We start from the raw sequence: 23,281 nt of genomic DNA on the forward strand, positions 1-23,281 counted from the left end.
TAGGGATTCTTGATATATTCTAGACACTATTGATCTATGATATAAAAGCGTTACAGCAATTTTCTTCTAGTTTGTGGTTAATCTATTCATTTGCTTAGTGATATCTTTAAAAGAAATATTTTAAATTTTGAATTTAGATTTAACCACTATTTTCTTTTATGTTTATTGTTTTCTCTGTCCTCTCTAAGAGACTCTTCCCTGTCTCTTAGTACTTATTTTTCTATATTAGAAGTTGTACTTTTTTTCCTATTTTAGAAGCTTTATAGTTTTAACTTTTACTATGTCTGCTATGCATCTTAAATTAATTTTTGTGTCAGGTATGAGGTAAGGATTAAAGTTCTTTTTCCCTCTGTACATATAAACAGTTTTTTACCCATTTGTTGAAAAGACTTTTCCCTCTCCATTGCTTTGGCATCCTTTTCAAAAATAAAATGACCATATAAGTGTGGGACTATTTCTGGGCTCCCTATTCAGTTCCATATGGTCATTCTCATCCATTACATCACCATCTTAATTTCTGTAGTTTTGTAGTAAGTCTTGGTATTCACTACAAAATGTTATTGTATTCACTACAAAATATTACTGAATCTGAACTTTTCTAATAAACTACTAAAGTCTTTATCTGCACACAAAAAGAGGCTTCAGTAATTTCAGTTGAAAATGGTTAAATTCAGTAAGTGGCAACCCTACTCCAATACCATGCTTCTTTTATTCTCTATTCTAGTTCCACCCACAATCTGAATCTGGATTTAGGTTAGCACTTGGTGAAAACATGTGTCCTTGTGTTTCTACATATCTAGAAAACTAGAAAATATATATTTTTCTCCAGTTACAGTTGAGAGCAAACTGTACTTTATAAAAGGGACTTTTTTGCTGGAAAGCTAAAGTGATATAAAACAAAGCACCAAAGTTCATGTGTTGCTCAAGTCCCATCTTTGTTATTAAAGGAGAGTTAACCAGAGATTGAGCTTACTGGCTCAAGTATTAGGACCTCTGTTTGCTCCTCACCTCAGCAGTAATCGGATACTTGAGTGTATGGGAATCTGATTGTGCTGTTGAGACATTTAGCCAGGATCGTTTGATTAGCACCCAATTACGTCTCATGCCCCATTTTTACTTGCACGCAGTCTTCCGGAACACTACTTGTCCTTTACATATCTCAACTTAGAACTCACTGCAGAGTCTCGACCCATTAGCGGAAACGTGAATGGCCCCCTCCATCTCCAACTATATCATCTCACTCCCTCCTGGGACCTAATGCTTGTTAGAAGTTTGAGGTATATCTTTTCAAATGATTTTCTATGTGTTTGCCATGCATAGTTTATCTAGTCACCTTTATTCACATTTGCATCTGCATGCACAGAAGGCTTTGTTTTTTTTAAACATGGATGATGTCGAATTATAGATATTCTACAGTTTGCCTTCTTCTCTAATATGTTGTGGCAGGTTGTATTTTCCAGAAGATGACCAGAACAGTGTCTCCCATTTCACATGCTCTTACAATATGATTTGACATTGAGTGGGAGTGTCTGTATCCCTTCTCCTTGACTTTGGGCAGGCCAGTGACAACAAAAAGGGGCAGAAATTACACTGTCTGACTTACGAAGGTAGGTCAAAAGAGCAGCACAGTTTCCCCATTGTTTGAGGGAATACTTACTTTTGGAGGCCTGATTTACCAAGTAACATGGAATTATCCTGAGGCCACAATCATTCTCTAAAGAAGCCTATGCAGAGAGGCCCTGGGTAGGTGCCCTCGTGAGAGCCCCAGCTAATGAGCAACTCCCCGGTGCTTAGTCCTCCCTCTTGAGGCCCTCGACTTTATGGAGGAGAGACCAGCCAGTCTCACTGCACCGTCCGGATCCTAATTGTTTTAGTCACTCATTTGGGAAAGTTTGTTACAGCAATAATAATTGGAACATATGTTTTAAAAGTTTTAATGAAAAAAAAATCATCCTTATTGTTTTAAATTATTGTACAGAATCTGCAACAATTTAACAGATGAACTATTGATGAACATTAAGTTTGCTGCAAACTTTTCCAAGATTGTGTTCACAGAAGTATGATTTCTGGTTCATCTGGCTTAGAAACCTCAAGAGTCCGTAGATACAGACAGTCTCCATTGCAAACGACTGGGCCAGGATATATGTCTCCACTTCTCCACAGTATTTAACATTATGAGTCTTTAAAAATTTGCCATTATAAGAACAAAAAAAAATACAAAAAAAAACAAAACAAAACACCTTGCAGGGTTGATTTGAAAAATTATGAGGGACTTTGTTCCTCTTGTCTTTTTTTTTTTTTTTTTTTTAAGGGTGGGAAAGGGTAGAGAGAGGGAGAGAGAGAATCTTAAGCATGCCCATGCCCAGCATGAGCCCAATGTGGGGCTTGATCTCATGACCCTAAGATGGTGACCTGAGCTGAAATCAAGACTCGGAGCCTTAACTGACTGAACGACCCAGGTGCCCCTGTTGCTCTTGTTTTATGTTTAAACAAACTATTTGTTTGTTTGTTTGTTCAGAGATTTTATTTATTTATTTGCATGAGAGAGAGTCAGCACGAGTGAGAGGTAGAGACAGGGGGACAGAGAGAAGCAGACTTCTTGCTGCGCAGAAAGCCAACTCAGGGCTTGATTGTAGGACCTGGAGATCATGAACTAAGCTGAAGGTAGACGCCTAAATGACTGAATCACCCAGGTTTCCCTTATTAGCCACTTTAATTTCTTCTTCTCTATGTGCCTATTCAAATCCTTAACCCATTTTTAATAGGCTGCTCACCCTTTCATAAGTAATTTATGTATAATACAGATATATAAAACTATAGTACAGATATATAATGAATATCTCTATTGGGTGGTCATATGCATAAAATCAGTAAATATATACGTACAGTTATTAGTCATGTGTCATTTGAAAGTTGAAACTGTTTTTTCCTAGTGAGTTGTGTATGTTTTAACTTTGTTTTTTTGCTGGTATGTTTACTTTCCAAATTTTTATTTAAATTCTAGTTAGTTAACATATGGTGTAATATTGGTTTCAGGAGTAGAATTTAGTGATTCATCATTTCCGTATAACACCCACTACTCATCACCTTAATATCCATCACCCATTTAGCTCATCCCCTACCACCTTCCTCCATCAACCCTCTGTTTCCTATAGTTAAGAGTCTCCTGGGGCGCCTGGGTGGCTCAGTGGGTTAAGCCGCTGCCTTCAGTTCAGGTCGTGATCCCAGGGTCCTGGAATCGAGTCCCGCATGGGGCTCTCTGCTCAGCAGAGAGCCTGCTTTCCTCTCTCTCTCTCTCTCTCTGCCTGCCTCTCTGCCTACTTGTGATTTCTCTCTGTCAAATAAATAGATAAAATATTAAAAAAAAAAAGAGTCTCCTATGATTCTCTGCCCACTTTCTTTCTCCTTCCTTCCTTTTCTTCCTTCCTCCTTCCCTCCCTCTCTCTTTCTCTCATTCATTCATTCTTTCTTTTCTTTTCTCTCTCCTCTTTCTCTCCTTTCTCTCTCTCTTTCTTCTTTCTTCCTCCCTCCCTCCTTCTCTCTCTTTCCTTTCTTTTTCTTTTCCCTTCCCATATATTCATCTGTTTTGTCTAACAAATTCCACTTGTGAGTGAAATAATATGGTATTTGTCTTTCTCTGAATGATTTATTCTGCTTAGCATAATATACTGTAGCTGCATCTGTGTCGTTACAAATGGCAAGATTTCATTATTTTTGATGGCTGAGTAATATTCCAGTATGTGTGTATGAGGGGGTGTGTGTATGTGTGTGTACCACAACTTCTTTGTCCATTCATCAGTCAATGGACATTTGGGCTCTTTCCATAAGTGGGCTACTATTGATAATGCTGCTACAAACATTGGGGTGCATGTACCTTTTTGAATCAATATTTTTGTATCCTTGGGTAAATAACCAGTAGTGCAGCTGCAGGTTCATAAGATAGTTCTATTTTAAACTTTTTGAGGAACCTCCATATTGTTTTTCAGAGTAACCACACCAGTTTAACTTTGTTTTTTATTTCATCATACTGAAGTTTAAAATTATATATACATACTGTTAACTCTCCATAACTGTATACTGTAGTAGAGCAATTGTCTCCTCGTTTTCAATTCATTAATGGATTGCATTGAATTTCTACATTAAATTTGGGGAAAATTGACATCTTTTTATTTTATTTATTTGTCAGAAATGGAGGACACAATCGGGGGAGCAGCAGGCAGAGTAGGCAGAGGGAGAAGCAGGCTCCTCACTGAGCAGAGAGCCCTACAAGGTGCTTGATCCCAGAACCCTGGGATCATGACCTGAGCTGAAGGTAGACGAGTAATCGATTGAGCCACCCAGGCATCCCTTGACATCTTTTTCAGATCTTTTAGTGATGGCTTAGATTATTTATTTCATATGGGCAATCTTGGATGTTCCTGCTGAAGTTTATGTTCAAGCATTTTACAATTTTGGTTGATGATATATAGGGGATATTTAGTAGCTACTACTCATAAAAGAAAGTGATTGATTTTTATACATTGATCTTATATCTGGATCCTTATTAAACTCTTTTATTCATTGTAATAATATTTTTTTCAGTGATTTTCTTGGATTTCCTTCGTGGTCAGTCATATTGTACAAATAATGAGTTTTGTTTCTTTGCAACCTGCATTTATGCAGTTTATTTCATTTCTTTTCTAGATCAATGACCAGAACAGCTAGTAAAATATTAAGTTCTACTAGTGATAATGGGAATTCTTACCTTTTGTCTTATTCCTAATTTAAATGATATATTTCTAATGTTTAACCTTTAAGTATTATATTTGCTATAATTTTTGATATGTTTTTATCTTTTCTGTTCCTCTTCATTTTTTCATGGGAATGTTTGTTGTTTTCTTTTCTGACCTGTTTTTCTTTTTCTCAACAATGTTTTGAGTAGCTTTCCAAATCCAGAAGTATATAGATAAATAATTTTAAATGTCCGTATAATATTTCATTGAATATACATACTAAAATGTACTTACCTAGTCTTCTATTGGTAAACAAGTACATATTTTTAACAGGTTAATATATATATAAACTACACTGCTTTGAATTTCTTTGTACAATCTTCAAATCTGTTTGATTCTTGACAGTTGGATAGCTTGTGTTAAATGTAAGGTGGGGGGCCCTGTGTGGCTCAGTCGGTTAAGCAACTGCCTTCAGCTCAGGTTATAATCTCAAGGTCCTGGGAGAGAATCCCACATCAAGCTCCCTGCTCAGTGGGGAGTCTTCTTCTCCCTCTTCTTCTGTGCTCTCTCTCTCTCTTTCACTCTCTCTCTCTCTTAAAGAAAAAAATGTAAGGGACATATCTAACTAACTTTATTGTGCATTATTACAAATTGTTGAGGGATGAATTGCCCTCCAGGAGAATATACCAATTTATGTTTTCATCAACAGTGAATGAGTGTGCCCATTTCCCTCTTTCCTTGCCAACTCTGCATTTTGAGGATCTTTTTAATCTACAAATTTGTTAGGTGGGGCGCCTGGGTGACTCAGTGGGTTAAAGCCTCTGCCTTCAGCTCAGGTCATGATCCCAGGGTCCTGGGGTCAAAGCCCCGCATTGGGCTCTCTGCTCAGCAGGGAGCCTGCTTCCTCCGCTCTCTCTGCCTGCTTCTCTGCCTACTTGTGATCTCGGTCTGTCAAATAAATAAATAAATAAATAATCGTTCAAAATAAATAGATAAAAAAATTGTTAGGTAAAAAAGTAATGATTTGTTGCTTTCATTAGCATTCATTTTGTTATTAGTTGAACATTGATAATTTTTCTTTCTACTTTTGTGAGTTGTCTATCCATATCTTGCTTTTTTCCTATTAAGGCATTCTTTAGTTCCTTATTGACATTTTATTGATATTTACTTTTATTTCCTCAGAGAATGTCATTTTATTTATAAATAGGAAGACAAAGAAGTTAAATCACACTTCGTCTCAGTCTTCATTTTTTCTTTATGGTTACTAGATTCTTAAGTATACTTCTGGACTTACGAAATTTCTATTCATGCATGTATCTCTTTTTATTCACACAAATTAAGCCATAGTATTTGCACATTGTTTCATACTTGGCATTAAAAAACTCTATCAGTGAACAAAAAGATAATTCCCTCTCTCATGGAGTTTACTTACATTGTGTATATAGGGCTGCCTTTTTTTAACTGCTGTATAGTATTGCATGGATAAAGGAAGCCTAATTTACTTATATAACTCTTTGTTAATACATATTTAGTTGTTTCTATGTATTTGCTATTACTAACAACATTACATAATTTTTGGATGTAAATCTTTAATCAATATGTCCATATATCCAGAGGATAAAATCCTGGATGTAGAATTTCTGGTTATTTGAAATTTGAAACATATGTAAAAGTAGAGGGAATATTGCTTCAGATTTATTTTCTTTGATCATTACACAGTCTTATTTATTTTCATTTGTTCTGAATAGTTTTCCTCATATGGGTATACTATATTTTTGTTTGCATTCACTTATTAAAGGTTGCTTCAAAGTTTTGGTAATTATGAATAAAGCTCTGCCATTCTGTTTGCTCTCTTCCGGAAGCCGTCCAATTTGATAATATTCCACTTAAAAGGTGGTGCTATTTCTCATGGGTGTCGGTAAAACTAGTCCTCTCATATACCCTGGTGGAAGTTAGAATCTGAAGAGATACATCAGGGGACAATTTGGCATATCTATTAACATTTAAACTGCACACGAGCAGGAATTCACCTTTTCCTATCTCTTATAGAGAAACACAGACATGCAATAGGTAATGTTTGCATCTGGCAATCAGTCAATTTACAACAGGTCAGCAGCTGGAGCTGAAGGAAACTGGGCCCTGTGGATTAGAGCAAAGGGTAAGCCCCCAGGGCTCACCAGAATTAGCAAGGCAAAGAAACTGAATCAGAAACCTCATCATATGGTCTAGGCTAACACAAAGAGGAGTAGAAATAGGTTGTGAATCCGAGTTTTACCTCAGGCTCACTGGATGTCTGGTCGGTGACAGAAGAGCTGATTCCAGATTCCCCCCCCACCGCCAACACGAGTAGGCATGCTGAGATGTGGTGAGATGTGGGCACACTTTCTAACCCAGCCGGCACAGTAGATTCTTGCCAGGAGAGGCTGGAGTTGAAGGAACTGGAAACCACTGATCTTCATCCAGAATATTACCTGCACACATGCAAAATATGAAACATGATTCAGTGGTTTTCAGATGGCTTAATTTCTAAACATTTTACAAACTACTTTTTCCTCTCCCTCCCCCCCACCTTTTTTTTTTTTTTTTTTTTTTTAAACAGAGAGTGGGGGACAGAAGGAGAGGGAGAGAATCTAAAGCAGACTCCATGACTGAGCCCAGAGCCTGACAGGGGACTCGATCCCAAGACCTTGAGATCATGCCCTGAGACGAAATCAAGAGTCAGATGCTCAACCCATTGAGCCACCCAGGCACCCCTACAAACTATATTTTTAAATATAGAATTTTGATGTGGATTGACAAGAAGCCTCCCTTCATAATTTCCAGAATCCTCTCCTTACCCTTACCCACTCTGCCTGCTTTTTGAAATCAGGATCCTTTGCCTGCCTCCAGAGTCAGAGTTCCCACCCTGGTGCCTGGGATGCCTCTGCAGGCCTTGCAGCCGTGGTGTGAAACCGCCTCTGCCAGGCTTGGCTTCTCAGAACTAAGCAAGGGAAGGGAGAGCATTTGGATGACAGCTTTCCTGAGAGCTGAAGTCACCAATTGCTACTCTCTTTGTTTCTGCGCCAGTTTCTCCTCGGACTTGAATTGCATTATTATATCTGTTATTGGGCCGGCTTGCCTATCTTGTAAGAAATGTATTTTACTTTCGCGTTTTATTTTCAACTGAGATGGTCTCGCAAGGATCAGTTAGGAATTCTTCTCAGCCTCTATTGGCCAGCTCTGATCAGTTAAAGAGGCATTGCTTTAACACTTAAGACAACGGAGCCAGACTCTTGGATTTACATCCGGGGGGCGTCACCTCTCTGTGCTTCAGTTTACCATCCTGAGAATAGAGACAATAATAATTGCAAAATTGCTTGAGCATATATGACCATATGTGACACATATTAAATGGTCAGTAAATGTTAGCTAGTCTTTCTATTCAACAACGTATACTTCTTCCATCACTTTATCTTAGATAATTGTCCCATCTCGCAATAGCTTCTTTTGTCTGATACAGCGTTCATTTTCCTTTGCTAAAATTTCAGGTTAACTTGATCTATGCTTTGTTAATTTATAGATAGATATGTGAGTTTGTGGTGCCGTCCCTATTTCAATATTTTCGTTTTTTGCCAAGACTTACTGGTCCACTCCCACGCTATCGTTCTTCTCAGGTCGTACCTGGTATTCTCTGGTGGTGTACAGTTTTATCTGGGCATTTCTCCTGCCCTGCCTATGTCAGATTGGTACCTTCCTGCCAAGTGTGTTCCTCCCAGCCCATGCAAACACACTCCAGCTTCTGCGGGAGCCCACTGGCCCAGAAATCTAAATTCATCCCTACCATAAAGGAAGCTGGCTGGTCACCTCTCACATCCTTCTTTACCTTGCAAAGTCACAGCCTTTTCCTGGAAGTCAAGATAAAAACACACTCTGTGCCCTGGGGTTTTTCAGCTTTCAGCCCAGAACTTCAAAATGCACAGAGAGACATTTTGGTTCTAATGAACCATTAGAAGTTAGTAGTACTAAGAGTACTAAAAGAATTTGATCAATGTCGGCAGACTCTGACCTAACTTGGATATAATCAAGAGCCAAAAATATATGGGCACATAGCTAATGAGTATCTGAGTAGTCGGGGAGGAGAGAGATTCGATTCAAGGTTAGGCTCTAAACATTTCCGGTGTGAACGTTCTGATGATCAGGAGGCTCTGAAGGGTTATACACTCATTATGTTTGTGAGGTTTCTGCCCACCAGACAGCTGGAGACACAGGGTCTCCACACCTCTGCCCTCTCCAGCACAGGCTCTGTGATGAAGAATAAGGACTGCAGTGTTTTTCATATTCATTATACCTAGAGATTTTATTTCATGTAGAGAGTCTCTGAATTATAATAGATACCTTTTCCATATGAATAATCTTAATGGAGTCCTTCCTCCTGAAGGAATTTATGATGTATAACAAGATGTGAGCTCAGACCTCAGATGTGAGCTTTTCCCCATATTCATTAAATTCCTAGCCTCTTTATTTTTATCTGGGTAACTTTTTGTGCTAGGAGATGGAGTCTGCCTTTAGTATTTCATCTCACCCCTCAGAGCTGCCCTCAAAAGTCACAATTCCCTTCAAAAGGGGGCTTTCAGTCATCTTTTGATTATTTCCACTGGTACCCACCACTGGTGTCTTCATCTTGGGGGAATGATAATAGGAGGGTCTGTAATGTTAAGTGGTTACCCCGACTGGCACTGTGCTCAAGTGTGGTTACGCAGTCCCAAAAAAACCCCTGAGGAGGGTGTTATTATTATGCATTGTTGTTTTCCCCATACCGCCTTTCTTCCTCACACTTTGCACCCACAGCAGATGGTGCCCCGAAATAACCCTTAGCTTTGTGTCCTGAGGTCCTCTGCTGTGACCAGAGGACTTGGCAGCCCCATTTGGGGAAACACATTGCCTACCTCATCTAAACTCTTTATGAGAGCCCATGAGCTCTTATGGCCACAAGGTGGGAGTATTGGGATTATAAAGAACTCTCCAGAAAACCGTGCAATTTTAAGGAGATCCACCTGGAACAGTTTTGCATGTGATTTTAATAGATAAAATGCCTGTCTAAATCAAAGCTAAACTTCTTTTGTGAAAGCACATTTTAAGTATTTCAAAATACTAGAAGGTGAGTTATATCAGGAACATTGCAGTTTTTCTACATGTTAGAACTCTACACCCACCCACCCTTAAACACAAACATTCTTAGATTCAGTTTGTTTGTTTGTTTCTTTGTTTTCAGTTCTAACGGTTTCCATAAGTGCACAGTTTAGGATTTCCTAGCCTGATACTTCTCACATTTGCTCCCAGTGGCAGAGGAGAGAGAGTAAATACATCTCTCAAGAACTGTGGACTCACCTACAGGGGCCTGCGGGAAAAACAATGCCTTTGAAGTCTGAGGTTTCACTTCACAAGTTGTGTAGATTTTAACACATATCAGTGTTTTTAGTTACAAAAATAACACTAAGTAACATGGCCATGGCTGGGAAATGCGGTATGCTTATCCCACAGTCAGTTTGGGGAGCCTGGCTTCTCCCACAGTCAGTTTCTGGAAGGGCAGGAAAGGAGTAGACATGCCGGTAGGGAGCACTCCAGTGTTCGACTGCCTTGGGATTTTCCAATGGTTATCTTCTGTGGTATTTCACTTCTGTTTGTTCCTGAGAGTCTCTTTCATTCTGCATCTTGGCCTTGCATATATTTTTTTTTTTTTTAAGATTTGATTTATTTATTTGACAGAGAGCGAGAAATCACAAGTAGGCAGAGAGGCAGGCAGAGAGAGAGCGGGAAGCAGGCTCCCTGCTGAGCAGGGAACTCGAGGCAGGGCTCTATTCCAGGACCCTGGGATCATGACCTGAGCTGAAGGCAGAGGCTTAACCCACTGAACCACCCAGGTACCCTGCATATTTGTTTTTATTAACATTTTGGCTATTTTTCCAACAAATATGGTCTTAAAAAAATAGGGCTCAATTTTTGGCCTTCAGCAATGCCCTTTCTTCAATTCCCAGGATTACTCACTCTTTTGTAAGTCCCAGACTCCTTCCTAAATTAAACCTTTCTGATGATTCAACTTTCTTTCACTTTCTCATTTTAATACTGTTCACTTCATAAGATTTTTTTGTTTGTTTTAAAAATAACTAAATAATGTATATATAGCAGTCCCATGTCTTGTAGAACAAATTAGAAATTGTTCCTATACAAGATCATCACAAATGGGAGAAGGAGAAAAGCACGACTAATAAAAATTATACTATTACTATTTATAATAATATTAAAATGATGATGGTGATGGTGATGATGATGATGAATAGTAAACAGAAGAAGCCAGGGAGAATGTTAGTCCATAGGATCTTGCTTAAAAGCCCATTCTTTATCTTCAGACATCCTGAATTTTTGGCAAACTCGAATTAGGAATGACTCTGATGACTAGGAACATATTTGGGTGAATTTAGAAGGGCATTGCTACTTGACTATTTTATTTCAAATTCTCTTTTATTCCCCCCCATATATATTCTTATTATCTAGCATATTTGAGATGTCAGAATTAGTACATGCCTGCAAGAAGGGTGCTGTGGAATGTTTTGTCAACATAATTAACACAGGAACTTCTCTTCATGTGATTTCAGTATAGGGTTAACTTAGGGAGGTTAAGTGTTTATTAAGGATGTGGATTCTGTGGAACGCCTGGGTGGCTCAGTACGTTAAGCCACTGCCTGGGATCGAGTCCTGCTATGGGCTCCTTGCTCGGCAGGGAGCCTGCTTCTCTGTCTGCCTCTGCCTGCCTCTCTGCCTGCTTGTGTACTCTCTCTCTCTCTCTACTTCTCTCTGACAAATAAATAAATGAAATATTAAAAAAAAAGGATGCAGATTCTGTGACCTTCCTGTTACCAGTTGATTGTATTATTTGTTCAAAACATTGTCTTCCTCCCCCTCAGTGGATTTATTCCTACAGAATCCCTCCCTGGGGAAGGACTTGAATTTGTCAGCCTTGGCCTCATAACTGACTTTGGCCAATGTGACATGTGCCGCATTCATGACAATGCTTTAAGAGCCATCCCCCCATTTCCCACTGCTCTTTCCCTCTGCAATGAGAACAACGTGCCCCAGTTAGGGGCATCTCCTTCTGTCTGGATCCTGGGATGAGCAAATCATGTGAAAACAGAGACAGCATATCCTTATGTGGGAGAAACAAATCTCTTTTGTTAGCCACTGAGATCCTAGGGTCATTTGTTGTAACCTAACAATGGCTGTATGATATGCCAGTGAAATCTTTATCAGGCAGTTTTACCTATCCATGAACAATGGTAGTTGGTCCTAGATATAGTGTATTTGTATTATATATTAGTTAACACAAGAACAAATTTAGCTTGTGATCAATAGCCATTGATTATTTTCAGCAAAATTCTTTCTTAAATTTTACTTTTGAATAAACAAGGACATGTGAAGTTGAATTTTGCCATATTCTTCCTCTTCCACTGAAAGTTTTTAGAGAAGCCCCATATCTAGGCTTGGTGAACCGACATGTAGTACATTTCCCAGTCAACCAGTTTTCTCAGTATAGTTATGAGGTATGCTGAAGCAGTCAGGATTTCTGGGTTTCAAGGAGCTGTAGGTTGGGTTTCTTGGAAAGAAGAATCTGAGATGGAAATTAGTGCATAAGAAGTTTACTACGGAGAGTTCTTGGAGTCAATACCTATGGAAGGGAAAGGAGCAGGAGTGAAAGGGAAAGGAGCAGGATAGGGTGCAAAGAAAAGTTGGGCTATAATGGCATTCTGAACAAAGGATTCACCTAGCCTCACAGGGAGTTCTAAAAGCTGGGCTGGTTCTTCAGCGTTGTTTCAAGTCAGGATGGGGAGTGGATGGGTGTAGTTATATTGTACATTGACCAATCACTGGATGTAGACTTCCTAAGGGTGCATGACCTCGGGCAAGGCAAATCTTTCTTCCTTTCTTTCTCTCTTTCTTAAAAGATTTTATTTATTATTATTATTATTATTATTATTATTTGACAGAGAGCAGAGAGGGAACACAAGCATGGAGAGTGGGAAAGGGAGAAGCAGGCTCCCCACAGAGCAAGGAGCCTGACACAAGCTAGGCTTGATCCCAGGACCCTGGGATCATGACCTGAGCTGAAGGCAGGTACCCCAAAGCAACTCTTTAGCTGAGGCAATTACCACAGAGGGCTGACAGCCGAGGAATCTGCTGCATGCACTCCCAAGTGCTGGAAGAATGAGTCCTTTGTCTCGAAGGGGATCTGGGTGACACACCACAGACTCCATTGAAGTCCTTCCCTTGTGTTGTTCAGATTAATCTCATTATGAAAGCTCTGAGAGCAGATCTTCCAGAGTTTTGCTGGGCTTCTTTCCCGGGGAAAGCCTGTCAGAAGAAGACTGGTGGGATGTGAATCATTGGTCTCAGAACTGCAAATGAAATTCACTCTTGTTCCTGTATGATCCAATCCAGGTTACTCTCGTTCTAAGCTTCTCTGCTGGTCTCTGCCACCTAGCATCATGATTTTGCCTCTGGTAACCATGCCTTTCTTGGGTGGGCTTGAGTATTTGTCCATTTACTATCAAAATTGAGCAAGGTGATATACAGAGGTACCCATGTGAATCACCAAATGTCAACATATTCCTTCTTGTGCCCATTGTGTAACAGGGACTGTTACTTCCTCTTGATGAGGATATACCAGCCAGGTTGGTGCTGCATTTCTTGTTTGCTCGTCTCTTGTCAAGGGGGGCCTGAAGTGTCGGCTGTAATTTATGGGACTCTCACTGTGTCCCATGGGGAAAGTGTTTGCCTTTAAACCCACAGAACCCGGAGGTGACAGGACAGTAAGCACAAATTCTCCAAGTAGATTAGTGGGAGTTTTAGTAAATGGGCCATTTCTGCTTCCATCTCTTGATTCCTGGACCCATGTATTTTACTGATTTGGAGCATAACGCCATATAAAAGTCACCTGAAAATGTTTATTGCAGGATTCTGAAGGATAATGTCCTATCCTCCCAAATGTTAGATAGTGATATGTGTTAATTAAAAAAAAAAAAAAAAAGCAGAGCAGCAAAAGGAAGTATAGGTGGGATGGTCAAAGTTATAGATAGGGGAGCCAAGGCAGGCCTCACCTAGCAGTGACATTTGAGTAAAGATCTAAAGGAAAAGAGGAATCTAAGGTAAATTTATTTAAACTTATTATATGAGTTTATTTATCTGGGGAACAGAAAGGACCAGGCCTGAGACAGAAGTGTCCCTGGCATGCTCAAAGAATAACGAAGTGGTTGGAGCGCCGAGAGTGGAGAAAGGGAAACAGGGTGTTGGTGGATAATGTCAGAGTGGTGATAGGTGATCATATAATGTAGGGTCTTAGAAGCTGATGTAAAGTGTTTGCTTTACTCTGAATGGATTGAGAAAACACTGGAAAATTCTGAGGTAAGAAACAATATGATATGACTTAGGGTTTACCGGAATCTCTGTTTTATTTTATTAAGGATAGAAGGGAAAAAGTGGAAGAGAAAAGGTGGAAGCAAAGATACCAGTTACAAGGCTGTAACCTTGAAGGAGGTCGGAGATGGTGGTGGTTGGATCAGGTTGGTGACACTGGGAGTGGTCTTACAGATCGGAGCTTCCGAGGCACCAGTCGTAATATGTTCAGTGTCAGGGGGGGCCTCTTACAATTGTATAGTGTCTGGATCAGTCAAATTCTTGCTACATTTTTGAAGCAGAGGCAACCAGATTTGCTGATACAGCATGTGAGAGGAAGACATATGAAGGATGGCTTTAAGGTTTCTGGCCTGAGCAACCGGGAAGTTGGAGTTGCCATGAACTGAGATGGAGAAGACAGTGGAAGGAGCAGATTGAAGGATGGGAACAATATTAGGAACTCAGTTGTAGACACATTAAGGTTGAGATGCCTGTTAGACACTCGGTTGGCGACTAGATCTGTGAGCCTGGAAACCATGGGAGGTGTTTTGAGTTCCATACTTAGGAATCATTAACATAGATTGAATTTAAAGGCATGAGAATGAAGGGAATGGCTTACTAAGTGTGGTGAGAATAAATGAGATCAGCTGAGGAGTGAGTGTGGGTGAAGAAAAAAAGAGACAAAACCAAACCAGAGATGGAACCAGATGTACTCCATGTTCAGAATCTGGGGAAATGAGAAGGATCCAGCCAAAGAGATGGAGCAGAGGTGGTCAGAGAGCTGGGAGAAATCCAGGCCAGGAGCCATCTTGGAAAGCCAAGAGAACAAAGTGCTTGAAGAAGAGACACAGAAGGAATGAAGTAGTCAGGCATAAGGTCAAAGGGATTTTTTATCAGGGTCAGTTCTCTGGACAGTTTTAATCTCCATATCTAATGTTGTGTTAGAGAATACAATGCACCATTAGAACATGTATTCTTGTGTCCCTTTGGAAACTCGACAGTAAAGGTCCAGCTTGTCATTTTCAGAGCAAGTCTGGTATTCTAGAGGAGGGATCCAAAGGCATTGAGGACATTTCAAAGCACTCAATCAGGACTATAGTTCTTTCGTTTCTATCTTTCTTAAAACACCTATTTTAACAAGTTGGTTTTGGGCCCTTGCCTGGAAAGCTAAAAAAAGCCAGAAGCTGTCTGTAATCTTAAGCCCACAGCAGAGCACGGTAAATGAGAAGAATGTGTCAACGTACGTTGCTGGATTTGTGCTGTGGTACTGCTGAAGCCATGCCCAGAAGCCCCAGCAAATAAAAGACCACAGAAATTCCAGGTGTTACCAACTGATTTGGGGAATGCTTTTCTATTTTTTTAAATAAGACTTTTGAGAGAGAAGTGGCAATAAGAATTTTAAAACAAGTATTTTCAGAAGACAAAAGAATTGACATATTTTGCTGTTAGTTATTTCGAGCAGAAATGTGAAATATCTTTTTTAAAAATGTAGGGGAAAACTACTCTTTTTTGATAGGAATATAATATTTGGGGAGAATATGGGTCAGTCCACTTTCCAAATACTTTGTCCTGAATTGCAGCGTCATAACAAATTCTGCATGATTTCACTCATTTCAAATATATCTTATGATGAAGAAACATGGAGAAGGATTTAAATAAATGAATATCCAAAGCAGTTTTAAAGTAAGTAAAAATTTCCTTTTCCATAGAAGAAAGTACTATAAAAGTGTTCAGTGCTTGTCATTTCAAATTTAAGTTTTATTTCACAGGAAAGTTATTGAAACTTCTGTACCTCTGAGTAAATTTCTTTTTAAGGTTAAAGGAAACAAAAATTTGTTTTTTTAAAATTTTGAATAGCTTTTTATGAATAAGCAACTAATCTATTTCTAGCATATTTTGGTTAGATAGGTATGTACAAAAATTAATTTCTTAAAAACCTCTGGAATTAAATATGATCAGAAATAACTCCATGCTAATGAATTATTGCCCCAGCCTGCATTCTGTAGGCCCTACCTCCTTTCATGAGCATTTTTTAGTCTCAATGAATCTCTGGGTTGAGACAATAATCCTTTTTTTAAAATTTAAAATCAATTAATTAATATATAGTATATTATTAGTTTCAGATTTAGCGATTCATCAGTTGCATATAACACCCAGTGCTCATTCCATCAAGTGCCATCCATAATGTCCATCACCCTATTACCCCATGCTCCCACCCACCTCCCCTCCAGCAACCCTCAGTTTGTTTCTTACAGATAAGAGTCTCTTATGGTTTGTCTCCCTCTCTGATTTTGTCTTACTTTTTCCTTCCCTTCCCCTATGTTTATCTGTTCTGTTTCTTTTCTTTCTTTCTTTTTTTTAAATTTTTTATTAATTTATTTGAGAGAGGGAGAGCGAGAGAGATCATGAGCAGGCAGGAAGGGTAGAGGGAGAAGCAGACTTGTGGACTGGATCCCGGGATCCTGGGATCATGACCTGAGCTGAAGGCAGACACTTAACCAGCTGAGCCACCCAGGCACCCTGTTCTTTCTGTTTCGTTTTCTTCCTTCCTTCCTCCCTCCCTTCCTTCCTTCCTTCCTTCCTTTTCCTTCCTTCCTTCCTTCCTTCCTTCCTTCCTTCCTGAAAGAGAGGAAGAGTTGGGGGGGAGGGGCAGAGGGAGCTAACTTGGCGCCCCATCTCATAACCCTCTGCTCATGACTTGAGCTGAAATCTAGATTCCGACACTTAAGTGACTGAGCCACCCAGATGCCCCATCTGAGCCCCAGATTCCACACATAAATGAAATCATAAAACTATCTTTCTCTGATTAACTTATTTCACTTAGCATAGTACTTTCTAGTTTCACCCTTCTTAATAACTAACCTCTGTGCGTGAAGAGCCTGGTCCCATGATGACTTCATACAAAAGCACTAGGGGGCGACATATCACGCTCCTGTCCGTCCGCCCTGCCAAAAGGGCGGATCCCCAAATCTCCAAACCTTGGTTTAGAAATCCGTAGTGGGCAGTCCGGTTGAGCTGTTTCCTCCTTGCAGTCTGAGCCCTGAGGCGGCTATTTCTCCTTCTGAAAGCAGTTCCTAAACCTGCTGCGTGAGGCTTCTTTCTCTACAGCAGGATTTTTCCAAACGCGAGCTGGTGGGTTATGAAATCAATTCAGTGAGTGAAAAAGGGAGGTAGTGATAATTACGCTGCGACAACAGGCATGAACTGAACTGTTCTGGAAAAACCAGGACATGTGCTCACCTAGTAGTTCAAGACCAACGTTAAAGAAAATGAAATGGAATCAGGGTAGAAAAGATCAGTGTGTCACTTTTGAAAGTATAAATAGTGTTTTATGAAAATGTTGCCAGGAACGGGTTAAATCGCATTTCTTGCTGGATTCAGAGACAAAAATGTTTGAAAAATCATCTCTCTGTAGGGCTCAGACCAGTCTGTAGAGGGGGCTTTGGGAAAGGTCATTATGCTTTCCTTCTCCTCTGTTGTTCTCACCTGCCCAGCCTCCATTAAAAAACAAAAACAAACCCTAAAATTCTCCAATAAAGCAACTCTTACCACTAAACTCCTCCTGTTTGAACCCAGTACAGGGCCTGCATTAAGTCATGTTCCCTAAAACATAACGCTTATATGATACTTTTCTTGCCTGGAATTACTGAGGAATATAAGTGGTTCATCTACCATAAGGGTATCTAATAGTGGTGGAGTAGAAGCTGATATATATATATATATATATATATATATATATATATATATATATTTTTTTTTTTTTTTTTTTTTTTTTTTTTTTTTTTTCTCTGCTAGTTCCTTGAGGGTAAAAGCCTTCTGAGAGAATAGCATCAAGCTGAGAGATAGATGCCCCCCCAGGAGCTGCTTATCGAACTCCGCTGGTCTGATTAATGCATTTTCTCTCCTGCCTCGCCCAGTGAAAACTGATAGCCGTGTGATGTAACTGCCTTCTTGTGGAACTGCTCCACTGTTTTCTCTCCGCAGGGTAAGTGTCCGGTAGGAGAAAATGTGCATTCTGGAAGTAATATAATGGGGGATAATTCCCATAAAGCAGTCAGCCCAGTACTTGGTATCCATTAAGTTCTCAGTAACGTTGACTGTTGTTATTCCTGTTAAGTAAGCAGAGTAAAGACAAAATGACATAGGAAAAAAAAATACTGTGTCCCTTCACAGACTGGGGAAGGGCCTTTAAAACTTAGTTTGATGGTTCTTTTTATTAGACAAACCATTAGTGAATTATTTTTAAGTGTTCCCGTGATCAACTTGCTTTTCTGTGTCTTCTGTGTTCTCTCTGTACCCAGAAAACACAGAGCAGGCTTTTTGCCAGGTTGGGAGAAAGAATAGGTTTGTTAGCTCCAGGGCTGTTCCTGCAGAAATGGAAAGGTCTGTGGTTCAGTTCCGGGGGCTCCTGCTCAGGACTCTGCTGGTAGTCGGAGGGAGAACCGTGTCAATCCCAAGCAGATGAGCAGGGATTCTCAACTTCGGCACAGCTGGCATTTTGGATGGGCTAATTCTCTGCTGTGTGGGGATGGTCTGTGCCCTGTAGGGTACTTAGATGAAAGTTAAGATAATCATCCTAAAGCACACCAGAATTAAGTGACTTTAAATGTGTGTGTGTGTGTGTGTGTGTGTATATATATATATATATATGTATATATATATATATATATATATATATATATATATTTAACAAGCAGCCACCTTAAAGGACACTTTTGCAAGGTTTATTACTATTGTATTATGAATAATGTAACTTAAAGTGTCTCACCTTTTAAAATGCAGACAAAATCAAGAAGTCACTCCCTCACATTCCCCACGCACTCCACGCCCCAGCATTGCCTTCTGCTTCCCGTGCACTTCCCTTCCTGGACAGACTCCTCCTCATTCTCCAACGCCCAGCTCAGATGTCACATCCTTTTTAAAGAATTCCATGTGTTCCAGTGGCATTTTATGTATATCTTGTATCACCATTTTTACATTTCATGATAATTATTTATGGGTCTGTCTTCCCAACAAGGGTGGGAACTGTCTTATTCACTTTTCCACTTGCAGCCCTCCCTCAGCGCAGTGCCTGTTGCAAAGCCAGTCCACAGTAAATGGTTGTCGCTGAGGCAGTGTGAGTGCTGAACATTGGAATTTCATCTTCTACTCTAGGACTTTGGACAAGTCACTTAACTCTGAAAAACTCAGCGTCGTCACCCACAGAATGAAGATAATAGTATCTGCAACTTGATGGATAGTGCTGTGATTTAAAAGCACCCAGTTAGATTGGCGCTTCTTTGAGAAATGAAGTGTGGCCTGTTGTGGGCCAGAAAATATGAAATCCATCCCTAGAGTTTTGTAGTTGGGCATAGCCTAGTTTTGACTGAGGACTCCCAGGAGAAATCTGAACTATTATGCTAGGACTATGTAATAATTTCATAATGACTTGCATTAAAATATATTTTTCTTAATTCTACTTCAACTCCCAGAAATATAGCCAGTGAACTACATTCAGGGCTGGAGGGAGGCCTAAAACTACCATTATCTGGATATTACTGTTCTTGAGAACTCATTAGCACCTTAGGCTGAAGAGGCCTGGTGACAGTGGCTTATATCCTCATAAATTGGGCACTGCTATAGGGAACACTTAATTACATTCCTGGGAATCATCTGCTCTCTGCATATTCCACTGAGAGGCAACGTGTTACAGAAAGATAATGGGTTCTGGGGCCAGATGATCCACTTGTTGGTGTATAATCTTTGACAAGTTGTTTATGCCCTCTGAGCCTCATTTTAAATAGCTTTTAAAGATGAGAATAAGAATAGGAACATCTCATAATTGTTTTGAAAATGTAAAGTGGCATTTTACAGTGGGCTTTTAAGACAATGCAACAGCTCAGTATGGTAGCGTAATGGTAGACACATGTCATTATACATTTGTCCAACCCCATAGAATGCGCAGCACCAAGAGTGAACCCAAGTGTGAACTATGGACTCTGGGTGGTTGATGGGTCAATGTAGGTTCGTCTGTTGTAACACGTGGAGCAGTCTGGTGGGGGATGTTGATAGTGGGACCTTCCCTACCCATGAGTAGAAAACCTCAGTACCATCCCCTCAATTTTGCTGTGAACCTAAAACTGTTCTAAAAAATAAAATCTATCAAAAAAAATAATAAAAGAGGTTATATGTATAAAACATCTAATACATTCCCGTCTCATGGGGAGTATTTACCCAATATTAGCTACATATCGTTCACAGACGACAGAGAACATTTATACCTCATTCTGCTGTCTACCATGTGGTGTGTATCTTACTTGCCTCCTTGCTATCAAAGGCTATGATGCAAAGACCCCTGAACCCATGTCAGAAATTCTTCCAGCATTATTACTAGGGGTATTAATATTGTCTAGCCATAATAATGTTATTAATGACAATATCAACCACAGCAAATATACATTAAGTATTAGTGCACCTGCATTTTCCCACAATTTCCATCGTATATACTAACTCAATAGCCTTATGAGGGAAATTTTATTATTACCCCATTTAACCGATTAATTGAGGCGCAGGGGGTTAATTGTGCAACGTCACAGAGTTGAAAAGTGGCGGGGTGAGGAAGCGGAGTTGAAAAACGCAGACATCTGCCACAGAAGTGCAACTTCTTAACCACTGGGCCTCCGTGTGATGGCAGGCTATCGTTTTGGTCACTCCCTCAACAAACACACATTGAACTGTTATTTTGCTCCAGGCACTCACATTTTGAGTGACGATGAATAAGACATCCCTGTAGTCCTTGAAGAGTTCACAGAGTAGTAGGGGAGACAGACATGTAAAAATGGATGATTTCCATGTAATGTCATAAGAACAACAATAGAGGCCGTGTTAAGTACAGCGGAAGCCCTGATGTGGCAGGTCTCCAGGTCATAGTCTCCTGAGAGGGGAGGGGTGCCTTGGATGAATTAAATAGATGAACAGCCTTGCGATAGCAATGAGTATTCAGCAACAGGTGTGGCTAGTCAAGACACAGATAACTCCCGGTACGTTTGACCTGAAACCTGCCTAGAGATAATTTCAGTTTTTGTCACTCAGTCCATTATTTTACTGCCTGGATTATCTTTGCAAAAAAAAAAAAAAAAGTAATAAAATATTCTGTGACTTAGAAATGAGGCGGCTGCTGGTATTTGTCCCTAGTATCAATGAAACTGATAAACTGTGAGGCAGGTACTCAACTTGTTTTATAAAAATTAAAAAAGTGCTGCCCTTTGATGTTTATGTCTTCTGGTAAAGACTGTATTTTCTGTATTAGACTGCAATAGGGTCACCTCAAGCTTTGATCTGACCGGAGGAAATTGAAAAGAAATGTTTCAGATTATGTCCTTCTTCTGTGAGGCCGTCTTCTATGTTTCATATGCTTGTTTTCTGAGTTGTTAGGGAAAATGTGAGATGGCAGGATACTTTTAGGAAGGTTGCCCACCAAGTATATGTGTGCTCTTCTAATTTTCCCTGATGGCCTGGGAGGAAACTGCTGTCTCAGAGAAAAAGCCATTACTCTAGGAACGCCCGTCTGTAATGAATGCATTGTGGCTTTCAACCAATACATCACTTAAAGGATGGAAAAACTGGGACGTGTACTCAGGGCCTGGGGCTTTCCTTCCAGCTGAGGGAAGAAATGAGCTCCCCTGGATTCTAATGCTGCAGTTTGGCAAAACAGGCCTTTCCCTCACCAAAAAAGATTATGAATTTAGGGAGACTTCTTACGTGGATCTCTTAGGTAGCTGGATTCAAATATGTAGGAGGAGTTTTAAGCATTTTAAAAAAGCCGCCAATAGAGGATTCCAAGCATGGGGGAATTGCCTTCGTTATGAAACGAGGTCTTGGGTTGTGAAAGGAGATATTTCTTGTGTTGTGTTGGTTGGTGGCCCCTGGAAAGATCGGGGGCTCTCAGGGGACTAGAGTGCTGCTGGGAGGGGAAGTGACTTGCACTGATGTGGTCTCTTGTACTAAGACTCTTGGCCTTGCATAAGGCTTTTCGGTGATCCAGGGCAATGCCCCTCAAGCTCCTCCGTCCTTTTTTCTCTTTCCCAAACCCCTGGCAGACATGAAATATTTGTAGTAGAAACCATCACAGAGTTGGGTATCAGAAACTCTGGGGAGAGGGATGAGGTTGGCAGGAAGTAATGAGACGGAGAAAGCAAGTCAGTTTTAAAAAAACAAACCCAGTGGGTAAGTGGGAATTTCCATCCTCAGCTGTGAGGAGCCACGGCTATTCCAGTGAGAGGCACTCTCCTTCGGGACATCTGTGGCAGAAAAGATATTATATTGGTTCAGATGTAGGCCGCTCCTACATATCTGTTGGCCTTAAGTCTCTTCTCTGGAATCTCCTAGAACATGGCTGTTGTCCCTTCCCCCGTGACTATTCCTCGACTATTTGGAGTCAGATCCCATCACATTTCTCTCTCTCTCTCTCTCTCTCTCTTTTTTATTTAAGATTTTATTTATTTATTTGACAGACAGCGATCATAAGTAGGCAGAGAGGCAGGCAGAGAGAGAAGAGGAAGCAGGCTCCCAGCCGAGCAGAGAGCCTGATGTGGGGCTCGATCCCTCATGTGGGGCTCAATCCCAGGACCCTGGGATCATGACCTGATCCGAAGGCAGAGGCTTAACTCATTGAGCCACCCAGGTGCCCGACATTCCTCTTTTTCAGTTTAAACTTCAGCTGTTTTTTTTTTTTTTTCCTTGCCCATCCTACATCCCTTCCTCAGGTTCCCACTGTGTGCTAGGTGAAGCCAGGTAATCTGAAAATCAGATCCATGATAATGCGTCAGCCAGTGGTAATAAGTTACTCTTGTATCTGTAACCAGAACCAGGAAAAGATCTTGGAGGTCAGCTCTGCCCATTTCTGTTAAAGAACTAAAGAATTCCCTTGAGGAAGAAAGGGCAAGCTATGAATGGGCAACTCACAAAAGAAGAAAGAGAAGTTATCAATGCTCAAACTAATAACAAAATGAATGATCACTTCTTTAACCTATCACATTTGTAGATTAAGGACATAGGTAAAGGAAAATGGGCTCATTCCTTCACCGTTGATGGTGACATAAGTTGGTATATTCTTTATCCATGGAAAAGAGTGGAGACTCTGTGTCACACAAGTTCTTGGTGGGTAA

The sequence above is a fragment of the Mustela lutreola genome, chromosome 1, assembly GCF_030435805.1.
Source record: "Mustela lutreola isolate mMusLut2 chromosome 1, mMusLut2.pri, whole genome shotgun sequence".
Lineage (NCBI taxonomy): Eukaryota > Metazoa > Chordata > Mammalia > Carnivora > Mustelidae > Mustela > Mustela lutreola.